Genomic DNA, 15,640 nt, shown 5'->3' with positions numbered 1-15,640 from the left:
AGATGCCTGGGCATCTTTTTGAGAGTTTTTTTTTTTAAAACTGCTAGTGTTTTTTTTCGCTGTTGAATGGGGTAAAAAAGAAAAAAACGTCCAGAAAATGGCAGTAAAAAAATATACCACAAAAATGCTGGAAAACGCTAGAAAAAAAAACCTGCTGGTGGTCAAGAACGTTGGAAAAGCACCCAGGAAAAGATTTAAAAAACAAACTAAAGTTAAAAAAGACAATTCATCAAGAAAAAAACATTGGCATTTCCTGAAGCAAAAAGACGTGTGCACTGCAGTGCAGCGGTAGAACCCTATGCAGTGATGAGGCAGTAACTAGCAAAGTTGCAACACAAAAGTCTCTTTAATGTTCAACTCACAATAGGACAGTACACAATATCCTCCAGATCGCAGCTGGGAACCATATCCTCTGGATTACAGTCACTAAACACGCCATTACACCTCTGACCTGTTGCTGTGGGCGACTGCACCGCTGTGTTAATGTTCTACTCACAACATTACACAGTACATGATATCCTCCGGATCACAGCCGGGAACCATATCCTCCAGTTTACAGTCACTAATCATGCCAGTCCACCTCCTGAGACCAGTTGCTGTGGGCGACTGCACTGCTGTGTATGCTGTGGGGTGCCAGGCTTTTCAACTGCCTTGGCTATATGGCTCCGGTGGCCTGCGTTGCCTCACAGAGGTGGAGCACTGCAGAGCTTTCTGCTCTGTACTCCTCCAAACAGCAGGCTGACACTGACTCTGAACCTGACACTCCCAAACTCTATACTGCAGGGTTTTTAACTAGAACCTGTAGCCTTCAGCCACATGGAAAACCAGAAATTATACGGACTTCACGACTACCATCTTGCAGTCTGTTTCAAAACACAAGAGCCCAGAGCAGGTTTTCCCTATATCTGCCTTGGACAACTAGCATGTCCAATACCTATACTCACTTTAGTGTGCATTGCAATCACAGCTACGCCTGTGACTGCAATGCACTCTCATGGCCTCAATACACCTCCGTGCGCATCCTGGGGGAAACATACAGTGACCCTCACATGTAACATCAGTCACTGCCTCACAGCACCTTTATAGCCAATACATGCTTGGGCCAAAGGTTGCCAGCCAGAGATGGCTCCGAGATGACACATGTGGTCAGGAAAAAAACAGCACATCAAAACACCCCGAAGTGCGTTTCACCACTTGCTTCTTCTGGCGGCATCATTGTTGAATGGGGTTAAAAAAACTCAGAAAATGGCAGTAAAAAACATGCCACAAAAAATCTGGAAAATGTTAAAAAAAAGCTGCTGGTGGTCAAGAACGTTGGAAGAGCACCCAGGAAAAGAAAAAAAAATGTTAAAAAAGACGATTCATGAAGAAAAAATACACAGGCATTTCCTGAAGCTAAAAGACATTGTGTGCACATACTCTTATAGCCAATACATGCTCAATCTCCCTGCTCTGCCGCCCGGCCACTACGGGCCCCGCCGGGGGCCCCAGCCCGTCATCGCTGGTTCAGCTGTATCGGCTACATGCCGCTACAGTGAACCGCATTGATGGGAGGAGCGTTTTACTCCTCCCATCATCCCCCTGTCAGCGTCTGACGTAGCCGACAGTGACAGCGGGCGCGATGACGTCACATCCCCGGTGCCCGCAGTCCCGAGATGTGCGGGCACTCAGAGAAGCAGAGGAACCAGGAAGAAGAAAAGTGAGTATTTATTTACTGGGTGCTGTCTTATTGCAGGGTCTGACTATAGGGGTGCTGCCTTATTACAGAGTCTGCCTATGTGTTGTGAATTCCGTTCTCGAACTCCCTCCTGTGGTCATGAATGGTACTTCGGCGAGTTCTGTCCGTGGACTCCCTCTGGTGGCTGTGAGTGGAGCTGCTGGTTCTGAGATTCCTTCCTCAGCTGCCTTCGTTTAGTGCTAGGCTGGCTTCTCTATTTAACTCCACTCAGATCGTTACTTCATGCCAGCTGTCAATGTCTTAGTACTGGTTCAGATCTCTCCTGGATCTTTCTGATGACCTGTCTACTCCAGCAAAAGCTAAGTCCCTGCTAGTTAATTTGTTGTTCATTGTTTTCTAGTCCAGCTTTCTATCATGATATTGCCTTGCTAGCTGGAAGCTCTGGGATGCAGAGTGGCACCTCCGCACCGTGAGTCGGTGCGGGGGTCTTTTTGCACACTCTGCGTGGTATTTTGTAGTTTTTTGTGCTGACCGCAAAGATACCTTTTCTATCCTCTGTCTGTTTAGTAAAGTCTGGCCTCCTTTGCTGAAACCTGTTTCATTCCTGTGTTTGTGACTTCCATCTTAACTCACAGTCAATATTTGTGGGGGGCTGCCTTTTCCTTTGGGGAATTTCTCTGAGGCAAGGTAAGGCTTTATTTCCTATCTTTAGGGGTAGTTAGCTCTTAGGCTGTGAAGAGGCGTCTAGGCAGAGTTAGGTACGCTCCACGGCTATTTCTAGTGTGTGTGATAGGATTAGGGTTTGCGGTCAGCAGAGCTCCCACTTCCCAGAGCTTGTCCTGTTCTACAGTTTAACCATCAGGTCATTCCTAGTGCTCCTAACACCAGGTCCATAACAGTACAGCTGGCCCATAAAGTGTTAATGCATCTCAATAGAGGGATAGGAGAAGTTCTGAGACCATTTTTTTTCTCTGCAGTGTGTTTTGTCTTTCCTTTCCCCTTAACCTCTGGGTGGTTCAGGACTCAGGTGCAGATATGGACATTCAGGGTCTGTCCTCTTGTGTGGATCAACTCACTGCAACGGTACAAAGCATTCAAGATTTTGTGGTTCAGAATCCGATGTTAGAGCCTAGAATTCCGATTCCTGATTTGTTTTCTGGGGATAGATCTAAGTTCCTGAATTTCAAAAATAATTGTAGACTGTTTCTTGCTTTGAAACCCCGCTCCTCTGGTGACCCCATTCAGCAAGTAAAAATCATTATTTCTTTGTTACGTGGCGACCCTCAAGACTGGGCATTTTGCCTTGTGCCAGGAGACCCTGCATTGCGTAATGTAGATGCGTTTTTTCTGGCGCTTGGATTGCTCTATGATGAACCGAATTCAGCGGATCAGGCAGAGAAAATCTTGCTGGCTTTGTGTCAGGGTCAGGATGAAGCGGAGGTATATTGTCAGAAGTTTAGAAAGTGGTCTGTGCTTACTCAGTGGAATGAGTGTGCCCTGGCGGCAATTTTCAGAAAGGGTCTTTCTGAAGCCCTTAAGGATGTTATGGTGGGGTTCCCCACGCCTGCTGGTCTGAATGAGTCTATGTCCTTGGCCATTCAGATCGATCGGCGCTTGCGTGAGCGCAGAGCTGTGCACCATTTGGCGGTATCTTCTGAGCAGAGGCCTGAGCCTATGCAATGTGATAGGACTTTGACCAGAGCTGAACGGCAAGAACACAGACGTCAGAATAAGCTGTGTTTTTACTGTGGTGACTCCACTCATGCTATCTCTGAGTGTCCTAAGCGCACTAAGCGGTTTGCTAGGTCTGTCACCATTGGTACTGTACAGCCTAAATTTCTTTTGTCCGTTACTCTGATTTGCTCTCTGTCGTCCTATTCTGTTATGGCATTTGTGGATTCAGGCGCTGCCCTGAATTTGATGGACTTGGAGTTTGCCAGGCGCTGTGGTTTTTTCTTGGAGCCCTTGCAGTATCCTATTCCATTGAGGGGAATTGATGCTACGCCTTTGGCCAAGAATAAGCCTGCACATCAGGAGGATATTTGCTTTTTGGTGTTGCATAATCTGCATGATGTGGTCGTATTGGGTTTGCCATGGCTACAGGTCCATAATCCTGTATTGGATTGGAAATCAATGTCTGTGTCCAGTTGGGGTTGCCAAGGGGTACATGGTGATGTTCCATTGTTGTCAATTTCTTCTTCCACTCCTTCTGAAGTCCCTGAGTTTTTGTCGGATTACCGGGATGTATTTGATGAGCCCAAATCCAGTGCCCTACCTCCTCATTGGGATTGCGATTGTTCTATTAATTTGGTTCCTGGTAGTAAGTTTCCTAAGGGCCGACTGTTCAATTTATCTGTGCCAGAACACGCCGCTATGCGGAGTTATATAAAGGAGTCCTTGGAGAAAGGGCATATTCACCCGTCGTCGTCACCGTTGGGAGCAGGGTTCTTTTTTGTGGCCAAGAAGGATGGTTCTCTGAGACCTTGTATAGATTACCGCCTTCTCAAGAAAATCACGGTCAAATTTCAGTACCCTTTGCCTCTATTGTCTGATTTGTTTGCTCGGATTAAGGGGGCTAGTTGGTTCACCAAGATAGATCTTCGAGGGGCGTATAATCTTGTGCGTATTAAACAGGGCGATGAATGGAAAACTGCATTTAATACGCCCGAGGGCCATTTTGAGTACCTGGTGATGCCATTCGGGCTTTCTAATGCCCCATCTGTGTTTCAGTCCTTTATGCATGACATCTTCCGAAAGTACCTGGATAGATTCATGATCGTATATTTGGATGATATTTTGGTCTTCTCGGATGACTGGGAGTCTCATGTGAAGCAGGTCAGAATGGTGTTCCAGGTCCTTCGTGCTAATTCCTTGTTTGTGAAGGGGTCTAAATGTCTCTTCGGAGTTCAGAAGGTTTCATTTTTGGGCTTCATTTTTTCCCCTTCTACTATCGAGATGGATCCTGTTAAGGTTCAGGCTATTTATGATTGGACTCAGCCTACATCTGTGAAGAGCCTTCAGAAATTCCTGGGCTTTGCTAATTTTTATCGGTGCTTCATCGCTAATTTTTCTAGTGTTGTTAAACCATTGACTGATTTGACCAAGAAAGGTGCGGATGTGGTGAATTGGTCCTCTGCAGCCGTTGAGGCTTTTCAGGAGCTGAAACGTCGTTTCTCTTCAGCCCCTGTGTTGTGTCAGCCAGATGTTTCGCTCCCTTTTCAGGTCGAGGTAGATGCTTCTGAGATTGGAGCAGGGGCTGTTTTGTCTCAAAGAAATTTTGATGGTTCTGTGATGAAGCCATGTGCTTTCTTTTCTAGGAAGTTTTCGCCTGCTGAGCATAATTATGATGTTGGCAATCGGGAGTTGTTGGCTATGAAGTGGGCATTCGAGGAGTGGCGACATTGGCTTGAAGGAGCCAAGCATCGCATGGTGGTCTTGACGGATCACAAGAATCTGACTTATCTCGAGTCTGCCAAGCGGTTGAATCCTAGACAGGCTCGTTGGTCACTGTTTTTCTCCCGTTTCGATTTTGTGGTTTCATACCTTCCGGGTTCTAAGAATGTGAAGGCTGATGCCCTTTCAAGGAGTTTTGTGCCTGATTCTCCGGGAGTTCCTGAGCCGGCTGGTATTCTCAAAGAGGGGGTAATTTTGTCTGCCATCTCCCCTGATTTGCGGCGGGTGCTGCAGGAGTTTCAGGCTGATAGACCTGACCGTTGTCCAGCGGAGAAACTTTTTGTCCCTGATAGATGGACTAATAGAGTTATCTCTGAGATTCATTGTTCGGTGTTGGCTAGTCATCCGGGAATCTTTGGTACCAGAGATTTGGTGGCTAGGTCCTTTTGGTGGCCATCCTTGTCACGAGATGTGCGTTCTTTTGTGCAGTCCTGTGGGACTTGTGCTCGGGCTAAGCCCTGCTGTTCTTGTGCCAGTGGGTTGCTTTTGCCCTTGCCAGTCCCGAAAAGGCCCTGGACGCACATTTCCATGGATTTTATTTCAGATCTCCCTGTCTCTCAAAGGATGTCGGTCATCTGGGTGGTTTGTGATCGCTTCTCTAAGATGGTCCATTTGGTACCCTTGCCTAAGTTGCCTTCCTCCTCTGATTTGGTTCCGTTATTTTTCCAGCATGTGGTTTGTTTGCACGGCATTCCGGAGAACATCGTGTCGGACAGAGGTTCCCAGTTTGTTTCAAGGTTTTGGCGGTCCTTTTGTGCTAAGATGGGCATTGATTTGTCTTTTTCTTCGGCTTTCCATCCTCAGACAAATGGCCAAACCGAACGAACCAATCAGACTTTGGAAACATATCTGAGATGCTTTGTTTCTGCTGATCAGGATGATTGGGTGACCTTCTTGCCTTTGGCTGAGTTCGCCCTTAATAATCGGGCCAGTTCGGCTACTTTGGTTTCGCCTTTTTTTGTAATTCTGGTTTCCATCCTCGTTTTTCTTCAGGGCAGGTTGAGCCTTCGGACTGTCCTGGTGTGGATTCTGTGGTGGACAAGTTGCAGCAAATTTGGACTCACATAGTGGACAATTTGACATTGTCCCAGGAGAAGGCTCAACGTTTCGCTAACCGCCGTCGCTGTGTTGGTCCCCGACTTCGTGTTGGGGATTTGGTTTGGTTGTCGTCTCGTTATGTTCCTATGAAGGTTTCTTCTCCTAAGTTTAAGCCTCGTTTCATTGGTCCTTATAAAATTTCTGAAATTCTCAATCCTGTGTCATTTCGTTTGGCCCTTCCAGCTTCTTTTGCCATCCATAATGTGTTCCATAGGTCATTGTTGCGGAGATATGTGGCGCCTATGGTTCCCTTTGTTGACCCTCCTGCTCCGGTGTTGGTCGAGGGGGAGTTGGAGTATGTGGTGGAGAAGATTTTAGATTCTCGTATTTTGAGACGGAAACTTCAGTACCTGGTCAAGTGGAAGGGCTATGGTCAGGAAGATAATTCCTGGGTTGTTGCCTCTGATGTCCATGCTGCCGATTTAGTTCGTGCCTTTCATTTGGCTCGTCCTGATCAGCCTTTGGGCTCTGGTGAGGGTTCGGTGACCCCTCCTCAAGGGGGGGGTACTGTTGTGAATTCCGTTCTCGAACTCCCTCCTGTGGTCATGAATGGTACTTCGGCGAGTTCTGTCCGTGGACTCCCTCTGGTGGCTGTGAGTGGAGCTGCTGGTTCTGAGATTCCTTCCTCAGCTGCCTTCGTTTAGTGCTAGGCTGGCTTCTCTATTTAACTCCACTCAGATCGTTACTTCATGCCAGCTGTCAATGTCTTAGTACTGGTTCAGATCTCTCCTGGATCTTTCTGATGACCTGTCTACTCCAGCAAAAGCTAAGTCCCTGCTAGTTAATTTGTTGTTCATTGTTTTCTAGTCCAGCTTGCTATCATGATATTGCCTTGCTAGCTGGAAGCTCTGGGATGCAGAGTGGCACCTCCGCACCGTGAGTCGGTGCGGGGGTCTTTTTGCACACTCTGCGTAGTATTTTGTAGTTTTTTGTGCTGACCGCAAAGATACCTTTTCTATCTTCTGTCTGTTTAGTGAAGTCTGGCCTCCTTTGCTGAAACCTGTTTCATTCCTGTGTTTGTGACTTCCATCTTAACTCACAGTCAATATTTGTGGGGGGCTGCCTTTTCCTTTGGGGAATTTCTCTGAGGCAAGGTAAGGCTTTATTTCCTATCTTTAGGGGTAGTTAGCTCTTAGGCTGTGAAGAGGCGTCTAGGCAGAGTTAAGTACGCTCCACGGCTATTTCTAGTGTGTGTGATATCGATTAGGGTTTGCGGTCAGCAGAGCTCCCACTTCCCAGAGCTTGTCCTGTTCTACAGTTTAACCATCAAGTCATTGCTAGTGCTCCTAACCACCAGGTCCATAACACTATGGGGGTGCTGCCTTTTTTCAGGGTCTGACTATGAGGGTGCTGCCTTATTACAGGGTCTGACTATGGGGGTGCTGCCTTAGTACAGGGTCTGACTATGGGGGTGCTGCATTATTACAGGGTCTGACTATGGGAGTGCTGCCTTATTACAGGGTCTGCCTATGGGGGTGCTGCCTTATTACAGGATCTGCCTATGGGGGTGCTGCCTTATTACAGGGTCTGCCTATGGGGGTGCTGCCTTATTACAGGGTCTGCCTATGGGCGTCCTGCCTTATTACAGGGTTTGCCTATATGGTGCTGCCTTATACTACAGGGTCTGCCTATGGGGGTGCTGCCTTATTACAGGGTCTGACTATGGGGGTGCTGCCTTATTATAGAGTCTGCCTATGGGGGTTGCCTTATGCTATAGAGTCTGCCTATGGGGAGTGCATTATACTACATTGAGGACTATCTGGTGCATTATACTGTGTGGAGGCCTATGGGGAGTGCATTACACTATATTGAGGACGATCTGGTGCATTATACTATATGGAGGCTATCTAGGGGGCCATCATACAGTGTGAAGATTACAGTGAGGGGGTCATCATACAGTGTTGAAGCCATCAAACAGTTTGGGGGCTACTAAGGGGTCAGTATACTGTGTGGGTGGTACTATACAGTGAGGGGGAATTATACTGTGTACAGGGGAGCTGTACAGGGGGAGACTTGGTACATTATTAAATGTAAAGTGGGCACTTATTGTTATAGGGGAACTCGGGTTACTGTGAGTGTCAAAGGGGCACACAGGGCATTATTACTTTCTAGGGGGCAAAATGTGGGCACTGTTTTCTAGGGCACTTGCACCCGGCATTATAATATTATAGAGGCTTGCTTCAGAAGGCACAGAGAACCACACAGCAGGTGCAGTAATAGGGACACATACGGCAGCAGCGGCTCAGTATTGGGGTATGAGGTGTAGTAATATGGACACATACGGCAGCAGCGGCTCAGTATTGGGGTATCAGCAGGATGAGGAGTTTGTGCAGGTTGGGAATAGATGGTGATGGCTGGTATATGAGAAGTAAAACATGTCTTTGTTGTATTCTCTGCAGCCGAGTCCTGGCTGGAAAAAGTTGTCATGTCGGTCTGGGCCAGATGGAAAAGACGGGAAAAATGAACAATCGTCATCAGACAGATCGTCAGCGGTAAGTCATTATCTGTAACTGTGCTGTGCTCTCTTATATGTTCTGTAGGACTGGTATCTACCACTGACTATATGGCGGTAATATCCATGTTGGTCTTTATATAGAGATTACTTTCAGTAACATCGCTGTCATCTGTCGAGGCTCTCCTACATCCACTATTAGGGTGCGTCACCAAGTTGTAATAAGGGTTACCTGGTTAGGGGCATACTCAGAAGTTCTGTTCTCCCTGAACCAAAACCCTAGCTACGCCTCTGCCCAGTATATTACATTTAGTCCAGTGGTAACCTTACTTATAAGTGTGTCAAGGAAGGTACATCACATAACCCACATATAATAGAGGGAAAGCTCTGAAGATAATACCTGTACAATGGATCAGAGATGACAGGTGAGATCAGGAAAAAAAAGCACAGCGTCCCCACACCGACGGGCGTTTCGGTACTTGCTTCTTCCATAGTTATCGTTGTTGAATGGAGTTAAAACAAACGTCCAGAAAATGGCAATAAAATAAAAGCCACAAAAATGCTGGAAAACGCTAAAAAAAAAACCCTGCTGGCAGTCAAGGACTTTGGAAAAGCACCAAGGAAACAACAACAAAAGAAAAACGTTAAAAAAGAAGATTCTTGCAGAAACAAAAACACTAGCATTCCCTGAAGCAAAAAGATCAAACAAAAAAACAAAAACAAAGGAGCTCCCTGATGAAGGCAGCATGCTGAAACGCGCGCTGGGGAGGACGCCATCCAGGAGAGTGAGACTCATATTGTCTTACTACTCTTCTATTCTTGGATCGATTTTTCACATAATTACATTGGGTCTCTTCTCTATTTAATATATAACTCGTGCTTTTCTAATGTGCCTTTATACCATCCTAAAGATTATTCATACTTACACCAAGGATTTATGTTGATATTCACTGGAGCTGTTTTTGCACTAAGCACTTTATTACTTGACATTTACTCTATACAACTCCTTGTATGCACTTTACCACTCTGTAGTTGTTCCTTGCCTATTATTTATTTATTTATTTTTATTAGTTATAATTTTGTATTAATATTGAGATTGGCACTTTACATTTGGCCTGATTACATCTTATTGTTCATGGTCAATTTTCTTATCTGGGTGTGCGGCCTTGTTTTTAATTCTTTGCAAACATTGATTTGCTGTTCCTATGATTACTACCTGCCTAATATGGAAATGAATAAATACTAATGATTTTTTCACAATACTACGATTGAACTTTATGGTCATCTCTCTCTTTGTTTTTTTCTCTGAAGCAAAAATATGTTGTGTGCACATGAATGGTAAACATATCATTCATTCTCTGAACTGAAATATCCTGCATGTCTATTGCTCCACTCACTGACAGCAAGCAAGCTTGAATGGTATCAGAGTCCTTCTACCTTCGGCATTGAATCCTGCATATATCTATATTTTTTAGCCAGCTTATTATGCAATTGTTTTTGTTTATAGATATTTAACTCATTTCTGCTTGTCCTTATGCCAAGAGTTCACGTAACTGTTTTCAAAGGGGTTTATGATCCATGTAGACCTGGACATTTGTTTATCTGATCACTACATTTATTGTGTCCTGCTGTCTCAACTGAGTAAGGGTACTGTCACACAGTGCAATTTTGATCGCTACAACGGCACGATTCGTGACGTTCTAGCGATATCGTTACGATATCGTTGTGTCTGACACGCTACTGCGATCCGGATCCCCGCTGAGAATCGTACGTCGTAGCAGATCGTTTGAAACTTTCTTTCGTCGTCTAGTGTCCCGCTGTGGCGGCATGATTGCATCGTGTGACACAGGTTGTATACGATGTGCGCACAGTATCCAACGGCTTCTACATCGCAAATACGTCATGAAATTATCGCTCCAGCGCAGTATATTGCAACGTGTGACCACAGTATACGACGCTGGAGCGATAATTATACGACGCTGCAACGTCACGAATCGTGCCGTCGTAGCGATCAAAATTGCACTGTGTGACGGTACCCTTAGATTGATTGGTGACGAGAGAAAAAAAAAAAAAGATAGATCTAACAGCTAGCCTTCTATAAATGTAGACATAGCTTGGGGATGCATTCATGCAGGGGTGCATTCGTACACTATTATTCGTGTAGTTTTATTTAAAGTATCTTTTTTCTAAGTATTCAGCAGTTATAACATGGCAGTTAGACAGGGCAGGAGACAGGTAAGAAAAACTAAATCTATTCCCTATTCACTTGAAACAGAACAAATACTCACAATATGTATCTGTATAATCTATATCCTGGCTGCTGCATTCACTCACATTCACCGCCCTTGCATTAACTCTTTACACTCCATCCATATCGGCCCCTCTGTCCTTGCCTCTCCTATGTATAGCACTCATGCTCTGTTCACATTGCTTAACAGCGCAGATCCACACAGTCCCACCATCCAACACAAGAGACGCTCTCACAAATCACTTAACCATCTGCTCACTCTTTCTATCCTCCTTCTCCTAGTGGCTGGAGACATCTCTCCAAACCCCGGCCCCCCCATGTTATAGCCAGTCAAACCTCCCAACTGCTACCCCCAGAAACCCCTCTAACCTTATTAATATTCCATGCATGCCTTCTGTCTCTTTCAATTGTGCCCTTTGGAATTCTCGCTCTGTGTGTAATAAACTCTCCTTCATCCATGACTTCTTCCTTTCTAATTCTCTTAATCTCCTGGCTCTTACTGAAACCTGGATCCAGCAGTCAGACACCACCGCTGCTGCTGCTCTCTCATATGGTGGTCTACACTTTTCTCATACCCCAAGATCAGACAACAGAGCAGGTGGAGGCGTTGGTCTGCTCCTTTCACCCAAATGTACTTTCCAAGTTATCCCCCAAGTACCCTCACTTGTATTCCCTTCCTTTGAGGTCCATGCTGTTAGACTCTACGTCCCCTTCTCCATGCGAGTGGCGGTGGTGTACCGTCCTCCCGGCCCCTCTCACCAGTTCCTGGATCATTTTGCCACCTGGCTTCCACACTTTCTCTCCTGTGACACCCCCACCCTCATCAAGGGTGATTTCAACATCCCCATCTGCTTCTCACCTTTTATCTCTAACATCCTCTTTCAGCCTCTCTCAGCATACTAACTCTCCAACGCATGAAGATGGAAACTCCCTTGACTTGGTCTTCTCCCAGCTTTGCTCACTGGATGATTTCACAAACTCCCCTCTCCCTCTCTCTGACCACAACCTTCTTTCATTCTCTATCAAGAACTGCCATCCCGCTCAGGTCACCCCCACTTTCCACACTTATAGAAACATACAGGCCATTAACCCAGAAACTTATGAAGAACTTGCAGTCCTCATTGGCCCCAATCTCCTCCATCTCATGTCCTGATTCTGCTCTGAAGCATTACAATGAAACCCTGCAAAGTGCCTTGGATGAAGCTGCACCTCCTATAAATAGAACAACTCGGCACAGATGGCGACAACCGTGGCACACACTGCAAACGCGTTTCCTGCAGCGGTGCTCCAGGTGCGCCGAACGTCTGTGGAGAAAATCTAATCTGCCCGAAGATTTCATCCATTATACGTTCATGTTATAAACATACAACTCTGCCCTTCACCTCTCCAAACAAACCTATTTCAACACCCTCATCACCTCGCTGTCCAATAACCCTAAACGTCTCTTTGACACTTTCCGGTCCCTACTCAACCCAAGAGAGCAGGCCCCAACCACAGATCTCCGCGCTGACGATCTGGCCAATTACTTCAAAGAAAGAATTGACCACATTCGACAGGAAATCATTTCCCAATCTCTTCATACCAAGCACTGTCCTCCCTCCCCCACTGCATCTAGTTCACTCTCTGACTTTGAACCAGTTACAGAAGAAGAAGTAAGCAGGCTCCTTGCATCTTCTCACCCTACCACTTGCACCAGTGACCCCATTCCGTCGCATCTCCTCCAATCCCTTTCTCCGGCTGTCACCTCTCACCTAACAAAAATATTCAACCTTTCTCTCACTTCCGGTATTTTTCCCTCCTCATTTAAGCATGCCATCATACATCCATTACTTAAAAAGCCCTCCCTCGATCAAAATTGTGCCGCTAATTATAGACCTGTCTCTATTCTTCCCTTCATCTCTAAACTCCTCGAACGCCTGGTCCACTCCCGTCTTACCCGCTATCTCTCAGATAACTCTCTTCTCGACCCTCTTCAATCTGGCTTCCGCTCTTTACACTCTACTGAAACTGCCCTCACTAAAGTCTCTAATGACCTACTAACAGCTAAATCTAATGGTCACTACTCCATGCTAATTCTCTTGGATCTCTCTGCAGCATTCGACACTGTGGATCATCAGCTCCTCCTCACTATGCTCCGCTCCATCGGCCTCAAGGACACCGTTCTCTCCTGGTTCTCCATCTCTCTGACCGATCCTTCACTGTATGTTTTGCTGGTTCCTCCTCCTCTCACCTTCCACTTACTGTTGGGGTTCCTCAAGGATCAGTCCTGGGCCCCCTCCTCTTCTCTTTGTATACTGCCCCTATTGGACAAACAATCAGTAGATTTGGTTTCCAGTACAATCTCTATGCTGACGACACCCAATTATACAACTCTTCTCCTGTTATCACGCCGACCTTTTTAGTAAACTGTTGTGAACTATACTTTTTGGCTCCCTCTTGTGGTCACTAGCGGTATGGCACTTGGAGTTCTTTCCCCAGGTTGGTAGTCACCTGGTTCGTTATACCCTGGGTGTTCCTATTTAAACTTCCTGGATTCTTAGTCCATTGCCTGGCATCAATGTAATCAGTCCTTGTCTGGTTGCTCCTGTCTACTGGTCCTGATTTTTGCAAGATAAGCTAAGTCCTGCTTTCTTATTTTTGTTCATTTGTATTGTTCAGTTTTTTGTCCAGCTTGTTCATAATGTGATTCCTGTTTTTGCTGGAAGCTCTTAGGGGGCTGATATTCTCCCCCCACACCGTTAGTCGGTGCGGGGGTTCTTGGATATTCAGCGTGGATATTTTTGTAGGGTTTTTCGCTGACCGCATAAGTCCGCTTTCTATATTTCTGCTATTATATAGTGGGCCTCTCTTTGCTGAATCTAGTTCATACTTACGTTTGTCCTTTCTTCTTACCTCACCGTTATTATTTGTTGGGGGCCTGTATCTACTTTGGGGTACCTTTCTCTTGAGGCAAGTGAGGTCTGATTTTCTCTGAAAGGGTTAGTTAGTTCTCCGGCTGGTGCGAGACGTCTAGAACCAACGTAGGTACGTTCCCCGGCTGCTATTAGTTGTGGGCTAGGATCAGGTATGCGGTCAGCTCAGTTACCACCTCCCTATGAGCTGGTTTTTTATGTTTGCAGACTTTGCTGAAAACCCTGAGATCCTCTACCATTGGGATCATAACAGAATGCCAGGCCGAGTGAATAGTTAATGCATTGCAGAAGTGGGATTAAAAGAAAAGAAGTTCTGAGTTGTTTTTTTTTTTTTTCTTCCTCCCCTTTACCTCTGAGTGGCTTGAAGCTCTGCTGCAGACATGAATGTTCAGACTCTGATTACTAGTGTGGATCAGCTTGCTGCACGTGTGCAGGGCATTCAGGATTTTGTTATTAGCAGTCCTATGTCAGAGCCGAAGATACCTATTCCTGAGCTGTTCTCTGGAGATCGATTTAAATTTAGGAATTCTAGGAATAATTGTAAATTGTTTCTATCTTTGAGACCTCGTTCGTCTGGAGACTCAGCTCAACAAGTTAAAATTGTTATCTCCTTCTTGCGGGGCGACCCTCAGGATTGGGCTTTCTCATTGGCGCCAGGAGATCCGGCATTGGCAAATATTGATGCGTTTTTTCTGGCGCTCGGATTGCTTTATGAGGAGCCCAATCTTGAAATTCAGGCAGAGAAGGCTTTGCTGGCTATCTCTCAGGGCCAGGATGAAGCTGAAGTGTATTGCCAAAAATTTTGGAAATGGTCCGTGCTTACTCAGTGGAATGAGTGTGCTCTGGCCGCAAATTTCAGAAATGGCCTTTCTGAAACCATTAAGAATGTGATGGTGGGCTTCCCCATTCCTACAAGTCTGAATGATTCTATGACGCTGGCCATTCAAATTGATCGGCGTTTGCGGGAGCGCAAATCCGCTAATCCTCTGGCGGTGTTGTCTGAACAGACACCTGACTTAATGCAATGTGATAGAATTCAGACTAGAACTGAACGGCAAAATCATAGACGTCAGAATGGGTTGTGTTTTTACTGTGGTGATTCTACACATGTTATATCAGCATGCTCTAAACGCCTAACAAAGTTTGTTAGTCCTGTCGCCATTGGTAACTTGCAGCCTAAATTTATTTTGTCTGTGACTTTAATTTGCTCATTGTCTTCCTACCCTGTTATGGCGTTTGTGGATTCAGGTGCTGCCCTGAGTCTTATGGACTTGTCGTTTGCCAAGCGCTGTGGTTTTGTCCTGGAGCCTTTAGAAAATCCTATTCCTCTTAGAGGGATTGATGCTACGCCATTGGCGGAGAATAAACCGCAGTATTGGACACAAGTGACCATGTGCATGACTCCTGAACATCGGGAGGTGATTCGTTTTCTTGTTCTGCATAAGATGCATGATTTGGTCGTTTTGGGTCTGCCATGGTTACAGGCCCATAATCCAGTTTTGGATTGGAGGGCTATGTCTGTGTCAAGTTGGGGTTGTCAGGGTATTCATTGCGATTCCCCGTCAGTGTCTATTGCTTCCTCCACTCCTTCAGAAGTTCCTGAGTATTTGTTGGACTATCAGGATGTATTCAGTGAGTCCAGGTCCAGTGCTCTTCCTCCTCATGGGGACTGTGACTGCGCTATAGATTTGATTCCTGGTAGTAAGTTTCCTAAGGGACGATTATTTAATCTGTCGGTACCTGAGCATGCCGCGATGCGTTCTTATATAAAGGAGTCTTTGGAGAAAGGACATATTCGT

This window comes from Ranitomeya variabilis, chromosome 6, assembly GCF_051348905.1.
Source record: "Ranitomeya variabilis isolate aRanVar5 chromosome 6, aRanVar5.hap1, whole genome shotgun sequence".
Classification (NCBI taxonomy): domain Eukaryota; kingdom Metazoa; phylum Chordata; class Amphibia; order Anura; family Dendrobatidae; genus Ranitomeya; species Ranitomeya variabilis.
The sequence above is the reverse complement of the archived record's forward strand: the minus strand, read 5'-3'. Positions refer to the sequence as shown.